Below are 24,446 nucleotides of genomic sequence, written 5' to 3'. Positions count from 1 at the left end.
TTTAATAAGCCTGGGCTTCTTATACAATATAACTTTTCAAAATGTTTTCCAATTGACTGAAACTCCATTGCACAAAACGAGCTTTTCATTAATCGGCGATTTAGAGCGGATTGCATTGCCCAGTGTGTGTATTGAGGAGCACATGGAGGTCTTTACTGGGGAGAAAGTTTGCACTCATATATGTGGCAAAACATTCAAATCCGTAAGTGGGTGACCATTAAAGTCCTAGATGCTGCAGATCTCTATACCTGGATACGGAATGACTGAAAAAAGGTATGTCTCCAGTGTCAAAATGTGTGTAATGCACTAGTAATTCATGCCCTTTATTGACCAGTGATGTAGCCATGTATGGAGATGCTGTAGAGTGAAAATTAAGTTTCAGATAAACAGTGATCGCTGTTCCCGGTTAGCTCAGTCGGTAGAGCATCAGACTTTTAATCTGAGGGTCCAGGGTTCAAGTCCCTGTTCAGGCGTACCTTTGCTTCTTTTACAAAAAATTAAGCAGGAAATATGAATTGCTCATTCTAATATTTGCTATTTCTGATGGCATTGCAACCTTGGGCAATATGACTCTAAGGTAGTGGAGACCAGAGTTCTTGGATGCTTTGCCAACATTTCAAGCCTGACTGTGCTTCTAAATAGCATGAAATAGCAATCTTTGTACAAAGTTTTAATATTGGGGAGACAGATTGGTCGAAAAAAAAGCAGAAAGGCGCTGCTGAGATTCAAACTCAGGACCTCCTGTTTACTAGACAGGCACTTTGACCAACTAAGCCACAGCACCTTTTTTGCATCTGGTCTCCTTTCCTTCCTCATGTAATCATTTAGATGTGAAATCCACTTTTTTAAGGCTGGGCTTCTGTTGCAATATAACTTTTCAAAATGTTTTCCAATTGACTGAAACTCCATTGCACAAAACGAGCATGTCATTAATCATTGATTTAGAGTGGACTGCATTGCCCAGTGTGTGCATTGAGGAGCACATGTTCGTCTTTACTGGGGAGCAAGTTTGCACTCATGAATGTGGCAAAACATTCAAATCCGTAAGTGGGTGACCATTAAAGTCCTAGATGCTGCAAATCTCTATATCTGGATACGGAATGACTGAAAAAGTTATGTCTCCAGTGTCAAAATGTGTGTAATGCACTAGTAATTCATTTCCTTTATTGACCAGTGAGGTAGCCATGTATGGAGGTGCTGTAGAGTGAAAATCAAGTTTCAAATGGGCAGTGATCCCTGTGCCTGGATAGCTCAGTCGGTAGAGCATCAGACTTTTAATCTGAGGGTCCAGGGTTCGGTGCTTCTTTTACAAAAAATTAAGCAGGAAATATGAGTTGCTCATTCTAATATTTGCTATTTCTGATGGCATCGCAACCTTGGGCAATATGACTCTAAGGTAGTGCAGTCCAGAGTTCTTGGATGCTTTGCCAACATTTCAAGCCTGACTGTGCTTCTAAATAGCATGAAATAGCAATCTTTGTACAAAGTTTTAATATTGGGGAGACAGATTGGTCGAAAAAAAAAAGCAGAGAGGCGCTGCTGAGATTCAAACTCAGGACCTCCTGTTTACTAGACAGGCGCTTTAACCAACTAAGCCACAGCACCTTTTTTGCATCTGGTATCCTTTCCTTCCTCATGTAATCATTTAGAAGTGAAATCCACTTTTTTTAAGGCTGGGCTTCTGTTGCAATATAACTTTTCAAAATGTTTTCCAATTGACTGAAACTCCATTGCACAAAACGAGCATGTCATTAATCGTCGATTTAGAGCGGACTGCATTGCCCAGTGTGTGCATTGAGGACCACATGTACGTCTTTACTGGGAAGCAAGTTTGCACTCATGAATGTGGCAAAACATTCAAATCCGTGGGGTGGGTGACCATTAAAGTCCTGCATGCTGCAAATCTCTATATCTGGATACGGAATGACTGAAAAAAGTTATGTCTCCAGTGTCAAAATGTGTGTAATGCACTAGTAATTCATTTCCTTTATTGACCAGTGAGGTAGCAATGTATGGAGGTGCTGTAGAGTGAAAATCAAGTTTCAAATGGGCAGTGATCCCTGTGCTTGGATAGCTCAGTCGGTAGAGCATCAGACTTTTAATCTGAGGGTCCAGGGTTCAAGTCCCTGTTCAGGCGTACCTTTGCTTCTTTTACAAAAAATTAAGCAGGAAATATGAATTGCTCATTCTAATATTTGCTATTTCTGATGGCTTCGCAACCTTGGGCAATATGACTCTAAGGTAGTGGAGTCCAGAGTTCTTGGATGCTTTGCCAACATTTCAAGCCTTACTGTGCTTCTAAATAGCATGAAATAGCAATCTTTGTACAAAGTTTTAATATTGGGGAGACAGATTGGTCGAAAAAAAAGCAGAGAGGCGCTGCTGAGATTCGAACTCAGGACCTCCTGTTTACTAGACAGGCGCTTTAACCAACTAAGCCACAGCACCTTTTTTGCATCTGGTCTCCTTTCCTTCCTCATGTAATCATTTAGAAGTGAAATCCACTTTTTTAAGGCTGGGCTTCTGTTGCAATATAACTTTTCAAAATGTTTTCCAATTGACTGAAACTCCATTGCACAAAACGAGCATGTCATTAATCGTCGATTTAGAGCGGACTGCATTGCCCAGTGTGTGCATTGAGGAGCACATGTTCGTCTTTACTGGGGAGCAAGTTTGCACTCATGAATGTTGCAAAACATTCAAATCCGTAAGTGGGTGACCATTAAAGTCCTAGATGCTGCAAATCTCTATATCTGGATACGGAATGACTGAAAAAAGTTATGTCCCCAGTGTCAAAAAGTGTGTAATGCACTAGTTATTAATTTCCTTTATTGACCAGTGAGGTAGCCATGTATGGAGGTGCTGTAGAGTGAAAATCAAGTTTCAAATAGGCAGTGATCCTTGTGCCTGGATAGCTCAGTCGGTAGAGCATCAGACTTTTAATCTGAGGGCCTAGGGTTCAAGTCCCTGTTCAGGCGTACCTGTGCTTCTTTTACAAAAAATTAAGCAGGAAATATGAATTGCTCATTCTAATATGTGCTATTTCTGATGGCATCGCAACCTTGGGCAATATGACTCTAAGGTAGTGGAGTCCAGAGTTCTTGGATGCTTTGCCAACATTTCAAGCCTGACTGTGCTTCTAAATAGCATGAAATAGAAATCTTTGTACAAAGTTTTAATATTGGGGAGACAGATTGGTCGAAAAAAAAGCAGAGAGGCGCTGCTGAGATTCAAACTCAGGATCTCTTGTTTACTAGACAGGCGCTTTAACCAACTAAGCCACAGCACCTTTTTTGCATCTGGTCTCCTTTCCTTCCTCGTGTAATCATTTAGAAGTGAAATCCACTTTTTTTAAGGCTGGGCTTCTGTTGCAATATAACTTTTCAAAATGTTTTCCAATTGACTGAAACTCCATTGCACAAAACGAGCATGTCATTAATCGTCGATTTAGAGCGGACTGCATTGCCCAGTGTGTGAATTGAGGAGCACATGTTCGTCTTAACTGGGGAGCAAGTTTACACTCATGAATGTGGCAAAACATTCAAATCCGTGAGTGGGTGACCATTAAAGTCCTAGATGCTGCAAATCTCTATATCTGGATACGGAATGACTGAAAAAAGTTATGTCTCCAGTGTCAACATGTGTGTAATGCACTAGTAATTCATTTCCTTTATTGACCAGTGAGGTAGCAATGTATGGAGGTGCTGTAGAGTGAAAATCAAGTTTCAGATAGGCAGAGATCCATCTGCCTGGATAGCTCAGTTGGTAGAGCATCAGACTTTTAATCTGAGGGTCCAGGGTTCAAGTTCCTGTTTGGGTGTACCTTTACTTCTTTTACAAAATATTAAGCAGGAAATATGAATTGCTCATTCTAATATTTGCTATTTCTGATGGCATCGCAACCTTGGGCAATATGACTCTAAGGTAGTGGAGTCCAGAGTTCTTGGATGCTTTGCCAACATTTCAAGCCTGACTGTGCTTCTAAATAGCATGAAATAGCAATCTTTGTACAAAGTTTTAATATTGGGGAGACAGATTGGTTGAAAAAAAAAGCAGAGAGGCGCTGTTGATATTCGAACTCAGGATCTCCTGTTTACTAGACAGGCGCTTTAACCAACTAAGCCACAGCTCCTTTTTTGCATCTGGTGTCCTTTCTTTCCTCATGTAATCATTTAGAAGTGAAATCCACTTTTTTAAGGCTGGGCTTCTGTTGCAATATAACTTTTCAAAATGTTTTCCAATTGACTGAAACTCCATTGCACAAAACGAGCATGTCATTAATCGTCGATTTAGAGCGGACTGCATTGCCCAGAGTGTGAATTGAGGAGCACATGTTCGTCTTTACTGGGGAGCAAGTTTGCACTCATGAATGTGGCAAAACATTCAAATCCGTGGGGTGGGTGACCATTAAAGTCCTACATGCTGCAAATCTCTATATCTGGATACGGAATGACTGAAAAAAGTTATGTCTCCAGTGTCAAAATGTGTGTAATGCACTAGTAATTCATTTCCTTTAGTGACCAGTGAGGTAGCCATGTATGGAGGTGCTGTAGAGTGAAAATCAAGTTTCAAATGGGCAGTGATCCCTGTGCCTGGATAGCTCAGTCGGTAGAGCATCAGACTTTTAATCTGAGGGTCCAGGGTTCAAGTCCCTGTTCAGGCGTACCTTTGCTTCTTTTACAAAAAATTAAGCAGGAAATATGAATTGCTCATTCTAATATGTGCTATTTCTGATGGCATCGCAACCTTGGGCAATATGACTCTAAGGTAGTGGAGTCCAGAGTTCTTGGATGCTTTGCCAACATTTCAAGCCTGACTGTGCTTCTAAATAGCATGAAATAGCAATCTTTGTACAAAGTTTTAATATTGGGGAGACAGATTGGTCGAAAAAAAAAAGCAGAGAGGCGCTGCTGAGATTCGAACTCAGGACCTCCTGTTTACTAAACAGGCGCTTTAACCAACTAAGCCAAGCACCTTTTTTTGCATCTGGTCTCCTTTCCTTCCTCGTGTAATCATTTAGAAGTGAAATCCACTTTTTTTAAGGCTGGGCTTCTGTTGCAATATAACTTTTCAAAATGTTTTCCAATTGACTGAAACCCCATTGCACAAAACGAGCATGTCAGTAATCGACGATTTAGAGTGGACTGCATTGCCCAGTGTGTGCATTGAGGAGCACATGTACGTCTTTACTGGGGAGCAAGTTTGCACTCATGAATGTGGCAAAACATTCAAATCTGTGGGGTGGGTGACCATTAAAGTCCTACATGCTGCAAATCTCTATATCTGGATACGGAATGACTGAAAAAAGTTATGTCTCCAGTGTCAAAATGTGTGTAATGCACTAGTAATTCATTTCCTTTATTGACCAGTGAGGTAGCCATGTATGGAGGTGCTGTAGAGTGAAAATCAAGTTTCAAATGGGCAGTGATCCCTGTGCCTGGATAGCTCAGTCGGTAGAGCATCAGACTTTTAATATGAGGGTCCAGGGTTCAAGTCCCTGTTCAGGCGTACCTTTGCTTCTTTTACAAAAAATTAAGCAGGAAATATGAATTGCTCATTCTAATATGTGCTATTTCTGATGGCATCGCAACCTTGGGCAATATGACTGTAAGGTAGTGGAGTCCAGAGTTCTTGGATGCTTTGCCAACATTTCAAGCCTGACTGTGCTTCTAAATAGCATGAAATAGCAATCTTTGTACAAAGTTTTAATATTGGGGAGACAGATTGGTCGAAAAAAAAGCAGAGAGGCGCTCCTGAGATTCGAGCTCAGGATCTACTTTTTACTAGACAGGCACTTTAACCAACTAAGCCACAGCACCTTTTTAGCAAGTGGTCTCCTTTCCTTCCTCATGTAATCATTTAGAAGTGAAATCCACTTTTTTTAAGGCTGGGCTTCTGTTGCAATATAACTTTTCAAAATGTTTTCCAATTGACTGAAACTCCATTGCACAAAACGAGCATGTAATTAATCGTCGATTTAGACCGGACTGCATTGCCCAGTGTGTGCATTGAGGAGCACATGTTCGTCTTTACTGGGGAGCAGGTTTGCACTCATGAATGTGGCAAAACATTCAAATCCGTAAGTGGGTGACCATTAAAGTCCTAGATGCTGCAAATCTCTATATCTGGATAAGGAATGACTGAAAAAAGTTATGTCTCCAGTGTCAAAATGTGTGTAATGCACTAGTAATTCATTTCCTTTATTGACCAGTGAGGTAGCCATGTATGGAGGTGCTGTAGAGTGAAAATCAAGTTTCAAATAGGTAGAAATCCATGTGCCTGGATTTCTCAGTCTGTAGAGCCTCAGACTTTTAATCTGAGGGTCCAGGGTTCAAGTCCCTGTTCAGGCGTACCTTTGCTTCTTTTACAAAAAATTAAGCAGGAAATACGAATTGCTCATTCTAATATGTGCTATTTCTGATGGCATCGCAACCTTGGGCAATATGACTCTAAGGTAGTGGAGTCCAGAGTTCTTGGATGCTTTGCCAACATTTCAAGCCTGACTGTGCTTCTAAATAGCATGAAATAGAAATCTTTGTACAAAGTTTTAATATTGGGGAGACAGATTGGTCGAAAAAAAAGCAGAGAGGCGCTGCTGAGATTCAAACTCAGGATCTCTTGTTTACTAGACAGGCGCTTTAACCAACTAAGCCACAGCACCTTTTTTGCATCTGGTCTCCTTTCCTTCCTCGTGTAATCATTTAGAAGTGAAATCCACTTTTTTTAAGGCTGGGCTTCTGTTGCAATATAACTTTTCAAAATGTTTTCCAATTGACTGAAACTCCATTGCACAAAACGAGCATGTCATTAATCGTCGATTTAGAGCGGACTGCATTGCCCAGTGTGTGAATTGAGGAGCACATGTTCGTCTTTACTGGGGAGCAAGTTTACACTCATGAATGTGGCAAAACATTCAAATCCGTGAGTGGGTGACCATTAAAGTCCTAGATGCTGCAAATCTCTATATCTGGATACGGAATGACTGAAAAAAGTTATGTCTCCAGTGTCAAAATGTGTGTAATGCACTAGTAATTCATTTCCTTTATTGACCAGTGAGGTAGCAATGTATGGAGGTGCTGTAGAGTGAAAATCAAGTTTCAGATAGGCAGAGATCCATCTGCCTGGATAGCTCAGTTGGTAGAGCATCAGACTTTTAATCTGAGGGTCCAGGGTTCAAGTTCCTGTTTGGGTGTACCTTTACTTCTTTTACAAAATATTAAGCAGGAAATATGAATTGCTCATTCTAATATTTGCTATTTCTGATGGCATCGCAACCTTGGGCAATATGACTCTAAGGTAGTGGAGTCCAGAGTTCTTGGATGCTTTGCCAACATTTCAAGCCTGACTGTGCTTCTAAATAGCATGAAATAGCAATCTTTGTACAAAGTTTTAATATTGGGGAGACAGATTGGTTGAAAAAAAAGCAGAGAGGCGCTGTTGATATTCGAACTCAGGATCTCCTGTTTACTAGACAGGCGCTTTAACCAACTAAGCCACAGCTCCTTTTTTGCATCTGGTCTCCTTTCCTTCCTCATGTAATCATTTAGAAGTGAAATCCACTTTTTTAAGGCTGGGCTTCTGTTGCAATATAACTTTTCAAAATGTTTTCCAATTGACTGAAACTCCATTGCACAAAACGAGCATGTCATTAATCGTCGATTTAGAGCGGACTGCATTGCCCAGAGTGTGAATTGAGGAGCACATGTTCGTCTTTACTGGGGAGCAAGTTTACACTCATGAATGTGGCAAAACATTCAAATCCGTGAGTGGGTGACCATTAAAGTCCTAGATGCTGCAAATCTCTATATCTGGATATGGAATGACTGAAAAACGTCATGTCTCCAGTGTCATAATGTGTGTAATGCACTAGTAATTCATTTCCTTTATTGACCAGTGAGGTAGCAATGTATGGAGGTGCTGTAGAGTGAAAATCAAGTTTCAGATAGGCAGAGATCCATCTGCCTGGATAGCTCAGTTGGTAGAGCATCAGACTTTTAATCTGAGGGTCCAGGGTTCAAGTTCCTGTTTGGGTGTACCTTTACTTCTTTTACAAAATATTAAGCAGGAAATATGAATTGCTCATTCTAATATTTGCTATTTCTGATGGCATCGCAACCTTGGGCAATATGACTCTAAGGTAGTGGAGTCCAGAGTTCTTGGATGCTTTGCCAACATTTCAAGCCTGACTGTGCTTCTAAATAGCATGAAATAGCAATCTTTGTACAAAGTTTTAATATTGGGGAGACAGATTGGTCGAAAAAAAAGCAGAGAGGCGCTGCTGAGATTCGAACTCAGGATCTCCTGTTTACTAGACAGGCGCTTTAACCAACCAAGCCACAGCACCTTTTTTGTATCTGGTCTCCTTTCCTTCCTCATGTAATCATTTAGAAGTGAAATCCACTTTTTTTTAATGCTGGGCTTCTGTTGCAATATAACTTTTCAAAATGTTTTCCAATTGACTGAAACTCCATTGCACAAAACGAGCATGTCATTAATCGTCGATTTAGACCGGACTGCATTGCCCAGTGTGTGCATTGAGGAGCACATGTTCGTCTTTACTGGGGAGCAGGTTTGCACTCATGAATGTGGCAAAACATTCAAATCCGTAAGTGGGTGACCATTAAAGTCCTAGATGCTGCAAATCTCTAAATCTGGATAAGGAATGACTGAAAAAAGTTATGTCTCCAGTGTCAAAATGTGTGTAATGCACTAGTAATTCATTTCCTTTATTGACCAGTGAAGTAGCCATGTATGGAGGTGCTGTAGAGTGAAAATCAAGTTTCAAATAGTCAGTGATCCATGTGCTTGGATAGCTCAGTCGGTAGAGCATCAGACTTTTAATCTGAGGGTCCAGGGTTCAAGTCCCTGTTCAGGCGTACCTTTGCTTCTTTTACAAAAAATTAAGCAGGAAATACGAATTGCTCATTCTAATATGTGCTATTTCTGATGGCATCGCAACCTTGGGCAATATGACTCTAAGGTAGTGGAGTCCAGAGTTCTTGGATGCTTGGCCAACATTTCAAGCCAGACTGTGCTTCTAAATAGCATGAAATAGAAATCTTTGTACAAAGTTTTAATATTGGGGAGACAGATTGGTCGAAAAAAAAGCAGAGAGGCGCTGCTGAGATTCAAACTCAGGATCTCTTGTTTACTAGACAGGCGCTTTAACCAACTAAGCCACAGCACCTTTTTTGCATCTGGTCTCCTTGCCTTCCTCGTGTAATCATTTAGAAGTGAAATCCACTTTTTTTAAGGCTGGGCTTCTGTTGCAATATAACTTTTCAAAATGTTTTCCAATTGACTGAAACTCCATTGCACAAAACGAGCATGTCATTAATCGTCGATTTAGAGCGGACTGCATTGCCCAGTGTGTGAATTGAGGAGCACATGTTCGTCTTTACTGGGGAGCAAGTTTACACTCATGAATGTGGCAAAACATTCAAATCCGTGAGTGGGTGACCATTAAAGTCCTAGATGCTGCAAATCTCTATATATGGATACGGAATGACTGAAAAAAGTTATGTCTCCAGTGTCAAAATGTGTGTAATGCACTAGTAATTCATTTCCTTTATTGACCAGTGAGGTAGCACTGTATGGAGGTGCTGTAGAGTGAAAATCAAGTTTCAGATAGGCAGAGATCCATCTGCCTGGATAGCTCAGTTGGTAGAGCATCAGACTTTTAATCTGAGGGTCCAGGGTTCAAGTTCCTGTTTGGGTGTACCTTTACTTCTTTTACAAAATATTAAGCAGGAAATATGAATTGCTCATTCTAATATTTGCTATTTCTGATGGCAACGCAACCTTGGGCAATATGACTCTAAGGTAGTGGAGTCCAGAGTTCTTGGATGCTTTGCCAACATTTCAAGCCTGACTGTGCTTCTAAATAGCATGAAATAGCAATCTTTGTACAAAGTTTTAATATTGGGGAGACAGATTGGTTGAAAAAAAAGCAGAGAGGCGCTGTTGATATTCGAACTCAGGATCTCCTGTTTACTAGACAGGCGCTTTAACCAACTAAGCCACAGCTCCTTTTTTGCATCTGGTCTCCTTTCCTTCCTCATGTAATCATTTAGAAGTGAAATCCACTTTTTTAAGGCTGGGCTTCTGTTGCAATATAACTTTTCAAAATGTTTTCCAATTGACTGAAACTCCATTGCACAAAACGAGCATGTCATTAATCGTCGATTTAGAGCGGACTGCATTGCCCAGAGTGTGAATTGAGGAGCACATGTTCGTCTTTACTGGGGAGCAAGTTTACACTCATGAATGTGGCAAAACATTCAAATCCGTGAGTGGGTGACCATTAAAGTCCTAGATGCTGCAAATCTCTATATCTGGATATGGAATGACTGAAAAACGTCATGTCTCCAGTGTCATAATGTGTGTAATGCACTAGTAATTCATTTCCTTTATTGACCAGTGAGGTAGCCATGTATGGAGGTGCTGTAGAGTGAAAATCAAGTTTCAAATGGTCAGTGATCCCTGTGCCTGGATGGCTCAGTCGGTAGAGCATCAGACTTTTAATCTTAGGGTCCAGGGTTCAAGTTCCTGTTTGGGTGTACCTTTACTTCTTTTACAAAAAATTAAGCAGGAAATATGAGTTCCTCATTCTAATATTTGCTATTTCTGATGGCATCGCAACCTTGGGCAATATGACTCTAAGGTAGTGGAGTCCAGAGTTCTTGGATGCTTTGCCAACATTTCAAGCCTGACTGTGCTTCTAAATAGCATGAAATAGCAATCTTTGTACAAAGTTTTAATATTGGGGAGACAGATTGGTCGAAAAAAAAGCAGAGAGGCGCTGCTGAGATTCGAACTCAGGATCTCCTGTTTACTAGACAGGCGCTTTACCCAACCAAGCCACAGCACCTTTTTTGCATCTCGTCTCCTTTCCTTCCTCATGTAATCATTTAGAAGTGAAATCCACTTTTTTTAAGGCTGGGCTTCTGTTGCAATATAACTTTTCAAAATGTTTTCCAATTGACTGAAACTCCATTGCACAAAATGAGCATGTCAATAATCGACGATTTAGAGTGGACTGCATTGCCCAGTGTGTGCATTGAGGAGCACATGTACGTCTTTACTGGGGAGCAAGTTTGCACTCATGAATGTGGCAAAACATTCAAATCCGTGTGGTGGGTGACCATTAAAGTCCTACATGCTGCAAATCTCTATATCTGGATACGGAATGACTGAAAAAAGTTATGTCTCCAGTGTCAAAATGTATGTAATGCACTAGTAATTCATTTCCTTTATTGACCAGTGAGGTAGCCATGTATGGAGGTGCTGTAGAGTGAAAATCAAGTTTCAAATAGGTAGAGATCCATGTGCCTGGATAGCTCAGTGGTAGAGCATTAGACTTTTAATCTGAGGGTCCAGGGTTCAAGTCCCTGTTCAGGCGTACCTTTGCTTCTTTTACAAAAAATTAAGCAGGACATATGAATTGCTCATTCTAATGTGTGCTATTTCTGATGGCATCACAACCTTGGGCAATATGACTCTGAGGTAGTGGAGTCCAGAGTTCTTGGATACTTTGCCAACATTTCAAGCATGACTGTGCTTCTAAATAGCATGAAATAGCAATCTTTGTACAAAGTTTTAATATTGAGGAGACAGATTGGTTGAAAAAAAAAAGCAGAGAGGCGCTGCTGAGATTCAAACTCGGGATCTCCTGTTTCCTAGACAGGCGCTTTAACCAACTAAGCCACAGCACCTTTTTTGCGTCTGATCTCCTTTCCTTCCTCGTGTAATCATTTAGAAGTGAAATCCACTTTTTTTAAGGCTGGGCTTCTGTTGCAATATAACTTTTCAAAATGTTTTCCAATTGACTGAAACTCCATTACACAAAACGAGCATGTCAGTAATCGACGATTTAGAGTGGACTGCATTGCCCAGTGTGTGCATTATGGAGCACATGTACGTCTTTACTGGGAAGCAAGTTTGCACTCATGAATGTGGCAAAACATTCAAATCCGTGGGGTGGGTGACCATTAAAGTCCTACATGCTGCAAATCTCTATACCTGGATACGGAATGACTGAAAAAAGGTATGTCTCCAGTGTCAAAATGTGTGTAATGCACTAGTAATTCATGCCCTTTATTGACCAGTGATGTAGCCATGTATGGAGATGCTGTAGAGTGAAAATTAAGTTTCAGACAAACAGTGATCGCTGTTCCCGGTTAGCTCAGTCGGTGGAGCATCAGACATTTAATCTGAGGGTCCAGGGTTCAAGTCCCTGTTCAGGCGTACCTTTGCTTCTTTTACAAAAAATTAAGCAGGAAATATGAATTGCTCATTCTAATATTTGCTATTTCTGATGGCATTGCAACCTTGGGCAATATGACTCTAAGGTAGTGGAGACCAGAGTTCTTGGATGCTTTGCCAACATTTCAAGCCTGACTGTGCTTCTAAATAGCATGAAATAGCAATCTTTGTACAAAGTTTTAATATTGGGGAGACAGATTGGTCGAAAAAAAAGCAGAAAGGCGCTGCTGAGATTCAAACTCAGGACCTCCTGTTTACTAGACAGGCACTTTGACCAACTAAGCCACAGCACCTTTTTTGCATCTGGTCTCCTTTCCTTCCTCATGTAATCATTTAGATGTGAAATCCACTTTTTTAAGGCTGGGCTTCTGTTGCAATATAACTTTTCAAAATGTTTTCCAATTGACTGAAACTCCATTGCACAAAACGAGCATGTCATTAATCATTGATTTAGAGTGGACTGCATTGCCCAGTGTGTGCATTGAGGAGCACATGTTCGTCTTTACTGGGGAGCAAGTTTGCACTCATGAATGTGGCAAAACATTCAAATCCGTAAGTGGGTGACCATTAAAGTCCTAGATGCTGCAAATCTCTATATCTGGATACGGAATGACTGAAAAAGTTATGTCTCCAGTGTCAAAATGTGTGTAATGCACTAGTAATTCATTCCCTTTATTGACCAGTGAGGTAGCCATGTATGGAGGTGCTGTAGAGTGAAAATCAAGTTTCAAATGGGCAGTGATCCCTGTGCCTGGATAGCTCAGTCGGTAGAGCATCAGACTTTTAATCTGAGGGTCCAGGGTTCGGTGCTTCTTTTACAAAAAATTAAGCAGGAAATATGAGTTGCTCATTCTAATATTTGCTATTTCTGATGGCATCGCAACCTTGGGCAATATGACTCTAAGGTAGTGGAGTCCAGAGTTCTTGGATGCTTTGCCAACATTTCAAGCCTGACTGTGCTTCTAAATAGCATGAAATAGCAATCTTTGTACAAAGTTTTAATATTGGGGAGACAGATTGGTCGAAAAAAAAAAGCAGAGAGGCGCTGCTGAGATTCGAACTCAGGACCTCCTGTTTACTAGACAGGCGCTTTAACCAACTAAGCCACAGCACCTTTTTTGCATCTGGTCTCCTTTCCTTCCTCATGTAATCATTTAGAAGTGAAATCCACTTTTTTTAAGGCTGGGCTTCTGTTGCAATATAACTTTTCAAAATGTTATCCAATTGACTGAAACTCCATTGCACAAAACGAGCATGTCATTAATCGTCGATTTAGAGCGGACTGCATTGCCCAGAGTGTGAATTGAGGAGCACATGTTCGTCTTTACTGGGGACCAAGTTTACACTCATGAATGTGGCAAAACATTCAAATCCGTGAGTGGGTGACCATTAAAGTCCTAGATGCTGCAAATCTCTATATCTGGATATGGAATGACTGAAAAACGTCATGTCTCCAGTGTCATAATGTGTGTAATGCACTAGTAATTCATTTCCTTTATTGACCAGTGAGGTAGCCATGTATGGAGGTGCTGTAGAGTGAAAATCAAGTTTCAAATGGTCAGTGATCCCTGTGCCTGGATGGCTCAGTCGGTAGAACATCAGACTTTTAATCTGAGGGTCCAGGGTTCAAGTTCCTGTTTGGGTGTACCTTTACTTCTTTTACAAAAAATTAAGCAGGAAATATGAGTTCCTCATTCTAATATTTGCTATTTCTGATGGCATCGCAACCTTGGGCAATATGACTCTAAGGTAGTGGAGTCCAGAGTTCTTGGATGCTTTGCCAACATTTCAAGCCTGACTGTGCTTCTAAATAGCATGAAATAGCAATCTTTGTACAAAGTTTTAATATTGGGGAGACAGATTGGTCGAAAAAAAAGCAGAGAGGCGCTGCTGAGATTCGAACTCAGGATCTCCTGTTTACTAGACAGGCGCTTTACCCAACCAAGCCACAGCACCTTTTTTGCATCTCGTCTCCTTTCCTTCCTCATGTAATCATTTAGAAGTGAAATCCACTTTTTTTAAGGCTGGGCTTCTGTTGCAATATAACTTTTCAAAATGTTTTCCAATTGACTGAAACTCCATTGCACAAAATGAGCATGTCAATAATCGACGATTTAGAGTGGACTGCATTGCCCAGTGTGTGCATTGAGGAGCACATGTACGTCTTTACTGGGGAGCAAGTTTGCACTCATGAATGTGGCAAAACATTCAAATCCGTGTGGTGGGTGACCATTAAAGTCCTACATGCTGCAAATCTCTATATCTGGATACGGAATGACTGAAAAAAGTTATGTCTCCAGTGTCAAAATGTATGTAATGCACTAGTAATTAATTTCCTTTATTGACCAGTGAGGTAGCCATGTATGGAGGTGCTGTAGAGTGAAAATCAAGTTTCAAATAGGTAGAGATCCATGTGCCTGGATAGCTCAGTGGTAGAGCATTAGACTTTTAATCTGAGGGTCCAGGGTTCAAGTCCCTGTTCAGGCGTACCTTTGCTTCTTTTACAAAAAATTAAGCAGGACATATGAATTGCTCATTCTAATGTGTGCTATTTCTGATGGCATCACAACCTTGGGCAATATGACTCTGAGGTAGTGGAGTCCAGAGTTCTTGGATACTTTGCCAACATTTCAAGCATGACTGTGCTTCTAAATAGCATGAAATAGCAATCTTTGTACAAAGTTTTAATATTGAGGAGACAGATTGGTTGAAAAAAAAAAGCAGAGAGGCGCTGCTGAGATTCAAACTCAGGATCTCCTGTTTCCTAGACAGGCGCTTTAACCAACTAAGCCACAGCCCCTTTTTTGCGTCTGATCTCCTTTCCTTCCTCGTGTAATCATTTAGAAGTGAAATCCACTTTTTTTAAGGCTGGGCTTCTGTTGCAATATAACTTTTCAAAATGTTTTCCAATTGACTGAAACTCCATTACACAAAACGAGCATGTCAGTAATCGACGATTTAGAGTGGACTGCATTGCCCAGTGTGTGCATTATGGAGCACATGTACGTCTTTACTGGGAAGCAAGTTTGCACTCATGAATGTGGCAAAACATTCAAATCCGTGGGGTGGGTGACCATTAAAGTCCTACATGCTGCAAATCTCTATACCTGGATACGGAATGACTGAAAAAAGGTATGTCTCCAGTGTCAAAATGTGTGTAATGCACTAGTAATTCATGCCCTTTATTGACCAGTGATGTAGCCATGTATGGAGATGCTGTAGAGTGAAAATTAAGTTTCAGACAAACAGTGATCGCTGTTCCCGGTTAGCTCAGTCGGTGGAGCATCAGACATTTAATCTGAGGGTCCAGGGTTCAAGTCCCTGTTCAGGCGTACCTTTGCTTCTTTTACAAAAAATTAAGCAGGAAATATGAATTGCTCATTCTAATATTTGCTATTTCTGATGGCATTGCAACCTTGGGCAATATGACTCTAAGGTAGTGGAGACCAGAGTTCTTGGATGCTTTGCCAACATTTCAAGCCTGACTGTGCTTCTAAATAGCATGAAATAGCAATCTTTGTACAAAGTTTTAATATTGGGGAGACAGATTGGTCGAAAAAAAAGCAGAAAGGCGCTGCTGAGATTCAAACTCAGGACCTCCTGTTTACTAGACAGGCACTTTGACCAACTAAGCCACAGCACCTTTTTTGCATCTGGTCTCCTTTCCTTCCTCATGTAATCATTTAGATGTGAAATCCACTTTTTTAAGGCTGGGCTTCTGTTGCAATATAACTTTTCAAAATGTTTTCCAATTGACTGAAACTCCATTGCACAAAACGAGCATGTCATTAATCATTGATTTAGAGTGGACTGCATTGCCCAGTGTGTGCATTGAGGAGCACATGTTCGTCTTTACTGGGGAGCAAGTTTGCACTCATGAATGTGGCAAAACATTCAAATCCGTAAGTGGGTGACCATTAAAGTCCTAGATGCTGCAAATCTCTATATCTGGATACGGAATGACTGAAAAAGTTATGTCTCCAGTGTCAAAATGTGTGTAATGCACTAGTAATTCATTCCCTTTATTGACCAGTGAGGTAGCCATGTATGGAGGTGCTGTAGAGTGAAAATCAAGTTTCAAATGGGCAGTGATCCCTGTGCCTGGATAGCTCAGTCGGTAGAGCATCAGACTTTTAATCTGAGGGTCCAGGGTTCGGTGCTTCTTTTACAAAAAATTAAGCAGGAAATATGAGTTGCTCATTCTAATATTTGCTATTTCTGATGGCATCGCAACCTTGGGCAATATGACTCTAAGGTAGTGGAGTCCAGAGTTCTTGGATGCTTTGCCAACATTTCAAGCCTGACTGTGCTTCTAAATAGCATGAAATAGCAATCTTTGTACAAAGTTTTAATATTGGGGAGACAGATTGGTCGAAAAAAAAAAGCAGAGAGGCGCTGCTGAGATTCGAACTCAGGACCTCCTGTTTACTAGACAGGCGCTTTAACCAACTAAGCCACAGCACCTTTTTTGCATCTGGTCTCCTTTCCTTCCTCATGTAATCATTTAGAAGTGAAATCCACTTTTTTTAAGGCTGGGCTTCTGTTGCAATATAACTTTTCAAAATGTTATCCAATTGACTGAAACTCCATTGCACAAAACGAGCATGTCATTAATCGTCGATTTTGAGCGGACTGCATTGCCCAGTGTGTGCATTGAGGAGCACATGTACGTCTTTACTGGGAAGCAAGTTTGCACTCATGAATGTGGCAAAACATTCAAATCCGTGGGGTGGGTGACCATTAAAGTCCTACATGCTGCAAATCTCTATATCTGGATACGGAATGACTGAAAAAAGTTATGTCTCCAGTGTCAAAATGTGTGTAATGCACTAGTAATTCATTTCCTTTATTGACCAGTGAGGTAGCATTGTATGGAGGTGCTGTAGAGTGAAAATCAAGTTTCAAATGGGCAGTGATCCCTGTGCTTGGATAGCTCAGTCGGTAGAGCATCAGACTTTTAATCTGAGGGTCCAGGGTTCAAGTCCCTGTTCAGGCGTACCTTTGCTTCTTTTACAAAAAATTAAGCAGGAAATATGAATTGCTCATTCTAATATTTGCTATTTCTGATGGCATCGCAACCTTGGGCAATATGACTCTAAGGTAGTGGAGTCCAGAGTTCTTGGATGCTTTGCCAACATTTCAAGCCTTACTGTGCTTCTAAATAGCATGAAATAGCAATCTTTGTACAAAGTTTTAATATTGGGGAGACAGATTGGTCAAAAAAAAAGCAGAGAGGCGCTGCTGAGATTCAAACTCAGGACCTCCTGTATACTAGACAGGCGCTTTAACCAACTAAGCCAAGCACCTTTTTTTGCATCTGGTCTCCTTTCCTTCCTCATGTAATCATTTAGAAGTGAAATCCACTTTATTTTAAGGCTGGGCTTCTGTTGCAATATAACTTTTCAAAATGTTTTCCAATTGACTGAAACTCCATTGCACAAAACGAGCATGTCATTAATCGTCGATTTAGAGCGGACTGCATTGCCCAGTGTGTGCATTGAGGAGCACATGTTCGTCTTTACTGGGGAGCAAGTTTGCACTCATGAATGTTGCAAAACATTCAAATCCGTAAGTGGGTGACCATTAAAGTCCTAGATGCTGCAAATCTCTATATCTGGATACGGAATGACTGAAAAAAGTTATGTCTCCAGTGTCAAAAAGTGTGTAATGCACTAGTAATTAATTTCCTTTATTGACCAGTGAGGTAGCCATGTATGGAGGTGCTGTAGAGTGAAAATCAAGTTTCAAATAGGCAGTGATCCTTGTGCCTGGATAGCTCAGTCGGTAGAGCATCAGACTTTTAATCTGAGGGCCCAGGGTTCAAGTCCCTGTTCAGGCGTACCTGTGCTTCTTTTACAAAAAATTAAGCAGGAAATATGAATTGCTCATTCTAATATGTGCTATTTCTGATGGCATCGCAACCTTGGGCAATATGACTCTAAGGTAGTGGAGTCCAGAGTTCTTGGATGCTTTGCCAACATTTCAAGCCTTACTGTGCTACTAAATAGCATGAAATAGCAATCTTTGTACAACGTTTTAATATTGGGGAGGCAGATTGGTCGAAAAAAAAGCAGAAAGGTGCTGCTGAGATTCAAACTCAGGACCTCTGTTTACTAGACAGGCGCTTTGACCAACTAAGCCACAGCACCTTTTTTGCATCTGGCCTCCTTTCCTTCAACATGTAATCATTTAGATGTGAAATCCACTTTTTTTTAAGGCTGGGCTTCTGTTGCAATATAACTTTTCAAAATGTTTTCCAATTGACTGAAACTCCATTGCACAAAACGAGCATATCATTAGTCGATGATTTAGAGAGGACAGCTTGCCCAGTGTGTGCATTGAGGAGCACATGTACGTCTTTACTGGGGAGCAAGTTTGCACTCATGAATGTGGCAAAACATTCAAATCCGTAAGTGGGTGACCATTAAAGTCCTAGATGCTGCAAATCTCTATATCTGGATACGGAATGACTGAAAAAGTTATGTCTCCAGTGTCAAAATGTGTGTAATGCACTAGTAATTCATTTCCTTTATTGACCAGTGAGGTAGCCATGTATGGAGGTGCTGTAGAGTGAAAATCAAGTTTCAAATGGGCAGTGATCCCTGTGCCTGGATAGCTCAGTTGGTAGAGCATCAGACTTTTAATCTGAGGGTCCAGGGTTCGGTGCTTCTTTTACAAAAAATTAAGCAGGAAATATGAATTGCTCATTCTAATATGTGCTATTTCTGATGGCATCGCAACCTTGGGCAATATGACTCTAAGGTAGTGGAGTCCAGAGTTCTTGGATGCTTTGCCAACATTTCAAGCCTGACTGTGCTTCTAAATAGCATGAAATAGCAATCTTTGTACAAAGTTTTAATATTGAGGAGACAGATTGGTTGAAAAAAAAAAGCAGAGAGGCGCTGCTGAGATTCAAACTCAGGATCTCCTGTTTACTAGACAGGCGCTTTAACCAACTAAGCCACAGCACCTTTTTTGCGTCTGATCTCCTTTCCTTCCTCGTGTAATCATTTAGAAGTGAAATCCACTTTTTTTAAGGCTGGGCTTCTGTTGCAATATAACTTTTCAAAATGTTTTCCAATTGACTGAAACCCCATTGCACAAAACGAGCATGTCAGTAATCGACGATTTAGAGTGGACTGCATTGCCCAGTGTGTGCATTGAGGAGCACATGTACGTCTTAACTGGGGAGCAAGTTTGCACTCATGAATGTGGCAAAACATTCAAATCCGTGGGGTGGGTGACCATTAAAGTCCTACATGCTGCAAATCTCTATATCTGGATACGGAATGACTGAAAAAAGTTATGTCTCCAGTGTCAAAATGTGTGTAATGCACTAGTAATTCATTTCCTTTATTGACCAGTGAGGTAGCCATGTATGGAGGTGCTGTAGAGTGAAAATCAAGTTTCAAATAGGTAGAAATCCATGTGCCTGGATAGCTCAGTCGGTAGAGCCTCAGACTTTTAATCTGCGGGTCCAGGGTTCAAGTCCCTGTTCAGGCGTACCTTTGCTTCTTTTACAAAAAATTAAGCAGGAAATATGAATTGCTCATTCCAATATTTGCAATTTCTGATGGCATTGCAACCTTGGGCAATATGACTCTAAGGTAGTGGAGTCCAGAGTTCTTGGATGCTTTGCGAACATTTCAAGCCTGACTGTGCTTCTAAATAGCATGAAATAGCAATCTTTGTACAAAGTTTTAATATTGGGGAGACAGATTGGTCGAAAAAAAAGCAGAAAGGCGCTGCTGAGATTCAAACTCAGGACCTCCTGTTTACTAGACAGGCGCTTTGACCAACTAAGCCACAGCACCTTTTTTGCATCTGGTCTCCTTTCCTTCCTCATGTAATCATTTAGATGTGAAATCCACTTTTTTTAAGGCTGGGCTTCTGTTGCAATATAACTTTTCAAAATGTTTTCCAATTGACTGAAACTCCATTGCACAAAACGAGCATGTCAATAATCGACGATTTAGAGTGGACTGCATTGCCCAGTGTGTGCATTGAGGAGCACATGTACGTCTTTACTGGGGAGCAAGTTTGCACTCATGAATGTGGCAAAACATTCAAATCCGTGGGGTGGGTGACCATTAAAGTCCTACATGCTGCAAATCTCTATATCTGGATAGGGAATGACTGAAAAAAGTTATGTCTCCAGTGTCAAAATGTGTGTAATGCACTAGTAATTCATTTCCTTTATTGACCAGTGAGGTAGCCATGTATGGAGGTGCTGTAGAGTGAAAATCAAGTTTCAAATGGGCAGTGATCCCTGTGCCTGGATAGCTCAGTCGGTAGAGCATCAGACTTTTAATCTGAGGGTCCAGGGTTCAAGTCCCTGTTCAGGCCTACCTTTGCTTCTTTTACAAAAAATTAAGCAGGAAATATGAATTGCTCATTCTAATATGTGCTATTTCTGATGGCATCGCAACCTTGGGCAATATGACTCTAAGGTAGTGGAGTCCAGAGTTCTTGGATGCTTTGCCAACATTTCAAGCCTGACTGTGCTTCTAAATAGCATTAAATAGCAATCTTTGTACAAAGTTTTAATATTGGGGAGACAGATTGGTCGAAAAAAAAGCAGAGAGGCGCTGCTGAGATTCGAGCTCAGGATCTCCTTTTTACTAGACAGGCACTTTAACCAACTAAGCCACAGCACCTTTTTAGCAAGTGGTCTCCTTTCCTTCCTCATGTAATCATTTAGAAGTGAAATCCACTTTTTTTAAGGCTGGGCTTCTGTTGCAATATAACTTTTCAAAATGTTTTCCAATTGACTGAAACTCCATTGCACAAAACGAGCATGTCATTAATCGTCGATTTAGACCGGACTGCATTGCCCAGTGTGTGCATTGAGGAGCACATGTTCGTCTTTACTGGGGAGCAGGTTTGCACTCATGAATGTGGCAAAACATTCAAATCCGTAAGTGGGTGACCATTAAAGTCCTAGATGCTGCAAATCTCTATATCTGGATAAGGAATGACTGAAAAAAGTTATGTCTCCAGTGTCAAAATGTGTGTAATGCACTAGTAATTCATTTCCTTTATTGACCAGTGAGGTAGCCATGTATGGAGGTGCTGTAGAGTGAAAATCAAGTTTCAAATAGTCAGTGATCCATGTGCTTGGATAGCTCAGTCGGTAGAGCATCAGACTTTTAATCTGAGGGTCCAGGGTTCAAGTCCCTGTTCAGGCGTACCTTTGCTTCTTTTACAAAAAATTAAGCAGGAAATACGAATTGCTCATTCTAATATGTGCTATTTCTGATGGCATCGCAACCTTGGGCAATATGACTCTAAGGTAGTGGAGTCCAGAGTTCTTGGATGCTTTGCCAACATTTCAAGCCTGACTGTGCTTCTAAATAGCATGAAATAGAAATCTTTGTACAAAGTTTTAATATTGGGGAGACAGATTGGTCGAACAAAAAGCAGAGAGGCGCTGCTGAGATTCAAACTCAGGATCTCTTGTTTACTAGACAGGCGCTTTAACCAACTAAGCCACAGCACCTTTTTTGCATCTGGTCTCCTTGCCTTCCTCGTGTAATCATTTAGAAGTGAAATCCACTTTTTTTAAGGCTGGGCTTCTGTTGCAATATAACTTTTCAAAATGTTTTCCAATTGACTGAAACTCCATTGCACAAAACGAGCATGTCATTAATCGTCGATTTAGAGCGGACTGCATTGCCCAGTGTGTGAATTGAGGAGCACATGTTCGTCTTTACTGGGGAGCAAGTTTACACTCATGAATGTGGCAAAACATTCAAATCCGTGAGTGGGTGACCATTAAAGTCCTAGATGCTGCAAATCTCTATATCTGGATACGGAATGACTGAAAAAAGTTATGTCTCCAGTGTCAAAATGTGTGTAATGCACTAGTAATTCATTTCCTTTATTGACCAGTGAGGTAGCAATGTATGGAGGTGCTGTAGAGTGAAAATCAAGTTTCAGATAGGCAGAGATCCATCTGCCTGGATAGCTCAGTTGGGAGAGCATCAGACTTTTAATCTGAGGGTCCAGGGTTCAAGTTCCTGTTTGGGTGTACCTTTACTTCTTTTACAAAATATTAAGCAGGAAATATGAATTGCTCATTCTAATATTTGCTATTTCTGATGGCAACGCAACCTTGGGCAATATGACTCTAAGGTAGTGGAGTCCAGAGTTCTTGGATGCTTTGCCAACATTTCAAGCCTGACTGTGCTTCTAAATAGCATGAAATAGCAATCTTTGTACAAAGTTTTAATATTGGGGAGACAGATTGGTTGAAAAAAAAGCAGAGAGGCGCTGTTGATATTCGAACTCAGGATCTCCTGTTTACTAGACAGGCGCTTTAACCAACTAAGCCACAGCTCCTTTTTTGCATGTGGTCTCCTTTCCTTCCTCATGTAATCATTTAGAAGTGAAATCCACTTTTTTAAGGCTGGGCTTCTGTTGCAATATAACTTTTCAAAATGTTTTCCAATTGACTGAATCTCCATTGCACAAAACGAGCATGTCATTAATCGTCGATTTAGACCGGACTGCATTGCCCAGTGTGTGCATTGAGGAGCACATGTTCGTCTGTACTGGGGAGCAGGTTTGCACTCATGAATGTGGCAAAACATTCAAATCCGTAAGTGGGTGACCATTAAAGTCCTAGATGCTGCAAATCTCTATATCTGGATAAGGAATGACTGAAAAAAGTTATGTCTCCAGTGTCAAAATGTGTGTAATGCACTAGTAATTCATTTCCTTTATTGACCAGTGAGGTAGCCATGTATGGAGGTGCTGTAGAGTGAAAATCAAGTTTCAAATAGTCAGTGATCCATGTGCTTGGATAGCTCAGTCGGTAGAGCATCAGACTTTTAATCTGAGGGTCCAGGGTTCAAGTCCCTGTTCAGGCGTACCTTTGCTTCTTTTACAAAAAATTAAGCAGGAAATACGAATTGCTCATTCTAATATGTGCTATTTCTGATGGCATCGCAACCTTGGGCAATATGACTCTAAGGTAGTGGAGTCCAGAGTTCTTGGATGCTTTGCCAACATTTCAAGCCTGACTGTGCTTCTAAATAGCATGAAATAGAAATCTTTGTACAAAGTTTTAATATTGGGGAGACAGATTGGTCGAACAAAAAGCAGAGAGGCACTGCTGAGATTCAAACTCAGGATCTCTTGTTTACTAGACAGGCGCTTTAACCAACTAAGCCACAGCACCTTTTTTGCATCTGGTCTCCTTGCCTTCCTCGTGTAATCATTTAGAAGTGAAATCCACTTTTTTTAAGGCTGGGCTTCTGTTGCAATATAACTTTTCAAAATGTTTTCCAATTGACTGAAACTCCATTGCACAAAACGAGCATGTCATTAATCGTCGATTTAGAGCGGACTGCATTGCCCAGTGTGTGAATTGAGGAGCACATGTTCGTCTTTACTGGGGAGCAAGTTTACACTCATGAATGTGGCAAAACATTCAAATCCGTGAGTGGGTGACCATTAAAGTCCTAGATGCTGCAAATCTCTATATCTGGATACGGAATGACTGAAAAAAGTTATGTCTCCAGTGTCAAAATGTGTGTAATGCACTAGTAATTCATTTCCTTTATTGACCAGTGAGGTAGCAATGTATGGAGGTGCTGTAGAGTGAAAATCAAGTTTCAGATAGGCAGAGATCCATCTGCCTGGATAGCTCAGTTGGTAGAGCATCAGACTTTTAATCTGAGGGTCCAGGGTTCAAGTTCCTGTTTGGGTGTACCTTTACTTCTTTTACAAAATATTAAGCAGGAAATATGAATTGCTCATTCTAATATTTGCTATTTCTGATGGCAACGCAACCTTGGGCAATATGACTCTAAGGTAGTGGAGTCCAGAGTTCTTGGATGCATTGCCAACATTTCAAGCCTGACTGTGCTTCTAAATAGCATGAAATAGCAATCTTTGTACAAAGTTTTAATATTGGGGAGACAGATTGGTTGAAAAAAAAGCAGAGAGGCGCTGTTGATATTCGAACTCAGGATCTCCTGTTTACTAGACAGGCGCTTTAACCAACTAAGCCACAGCTCCTTTTTTGCATCTGGTCTCCTTTCCTTCCTCATGTAATCATTTAGAAGTGAAATCCACTTTTTTAAGGCTGGGCTTCTGTTGCAATATAACTTTTCAAAATGTTTTCCAATTGACTGAAACTCCATTGCACAAAACGAGCATGTCATTAATCGTCGATT

The 24,446-nt window shown here is 40.7% G+C and overlaps 3 non-coding genes across 3 annotated transcripts; all 3 read right to left on the bottom strand.

The window, feature by feature from the left end:
- Window positions 1-2,374: 2,374 nt before the first annotated feature.
- On the bottom strand, window positions 2,375-2,448 carry TRNAT-AGU (transfer RNA threonine (anticodon AGU)). The gene has a single exon. It is a non-coding gene; the product is annotated as a tRNA-Thr (tRNA).
- A 10,856-nt stretch (window positions 2,449-13,304) lies between these two features.
- TRNAT-AGU (transfer RNA threonine (anticodon AGU)) lies at window positions 13,305-13,378 on the bottom strand. Its single transcript has one exon. It is a non-coding gene; the product is annotated as a tRNA-Thr (tRNA).
- A 3,276-nt stretch (window positions 13,379-16,654) lies between these two features.
- TRNAT-AGU (transfer RNA threonine (anticodon AGU)) lies at window positions 16,655-16,728 on the bottom strand. Its single transcript has one exon. It is a non-coding gene; the product is annotated as a tRNA-Thr (tRNA).
- Window positions 16,729-24,446: the final 7,718 nt, after the last annotated feature.

This window comes from Ambystoma mexicanum, unplaced genomic scaffold (genome assembly GCF_040938575.1).
Source record: "Ambystoma mexicanum isolate Mex_15411 unplaced genomic scaffold, UKY_AmexF1_1 Mex_scaf1, whole genome shotgun sequence".
Classification (NCBI taxonomy): Eukaryota; Metazoa; Chordata; class Amphibia; order Caudata; family Ambystomatidae; genus Ambystoma; species Ambystoma mexicanum.
Note: the sequence above shows the minus strand (reverse complement) of the source record. Positions and strands in the feature narration are given on the sequence as shown.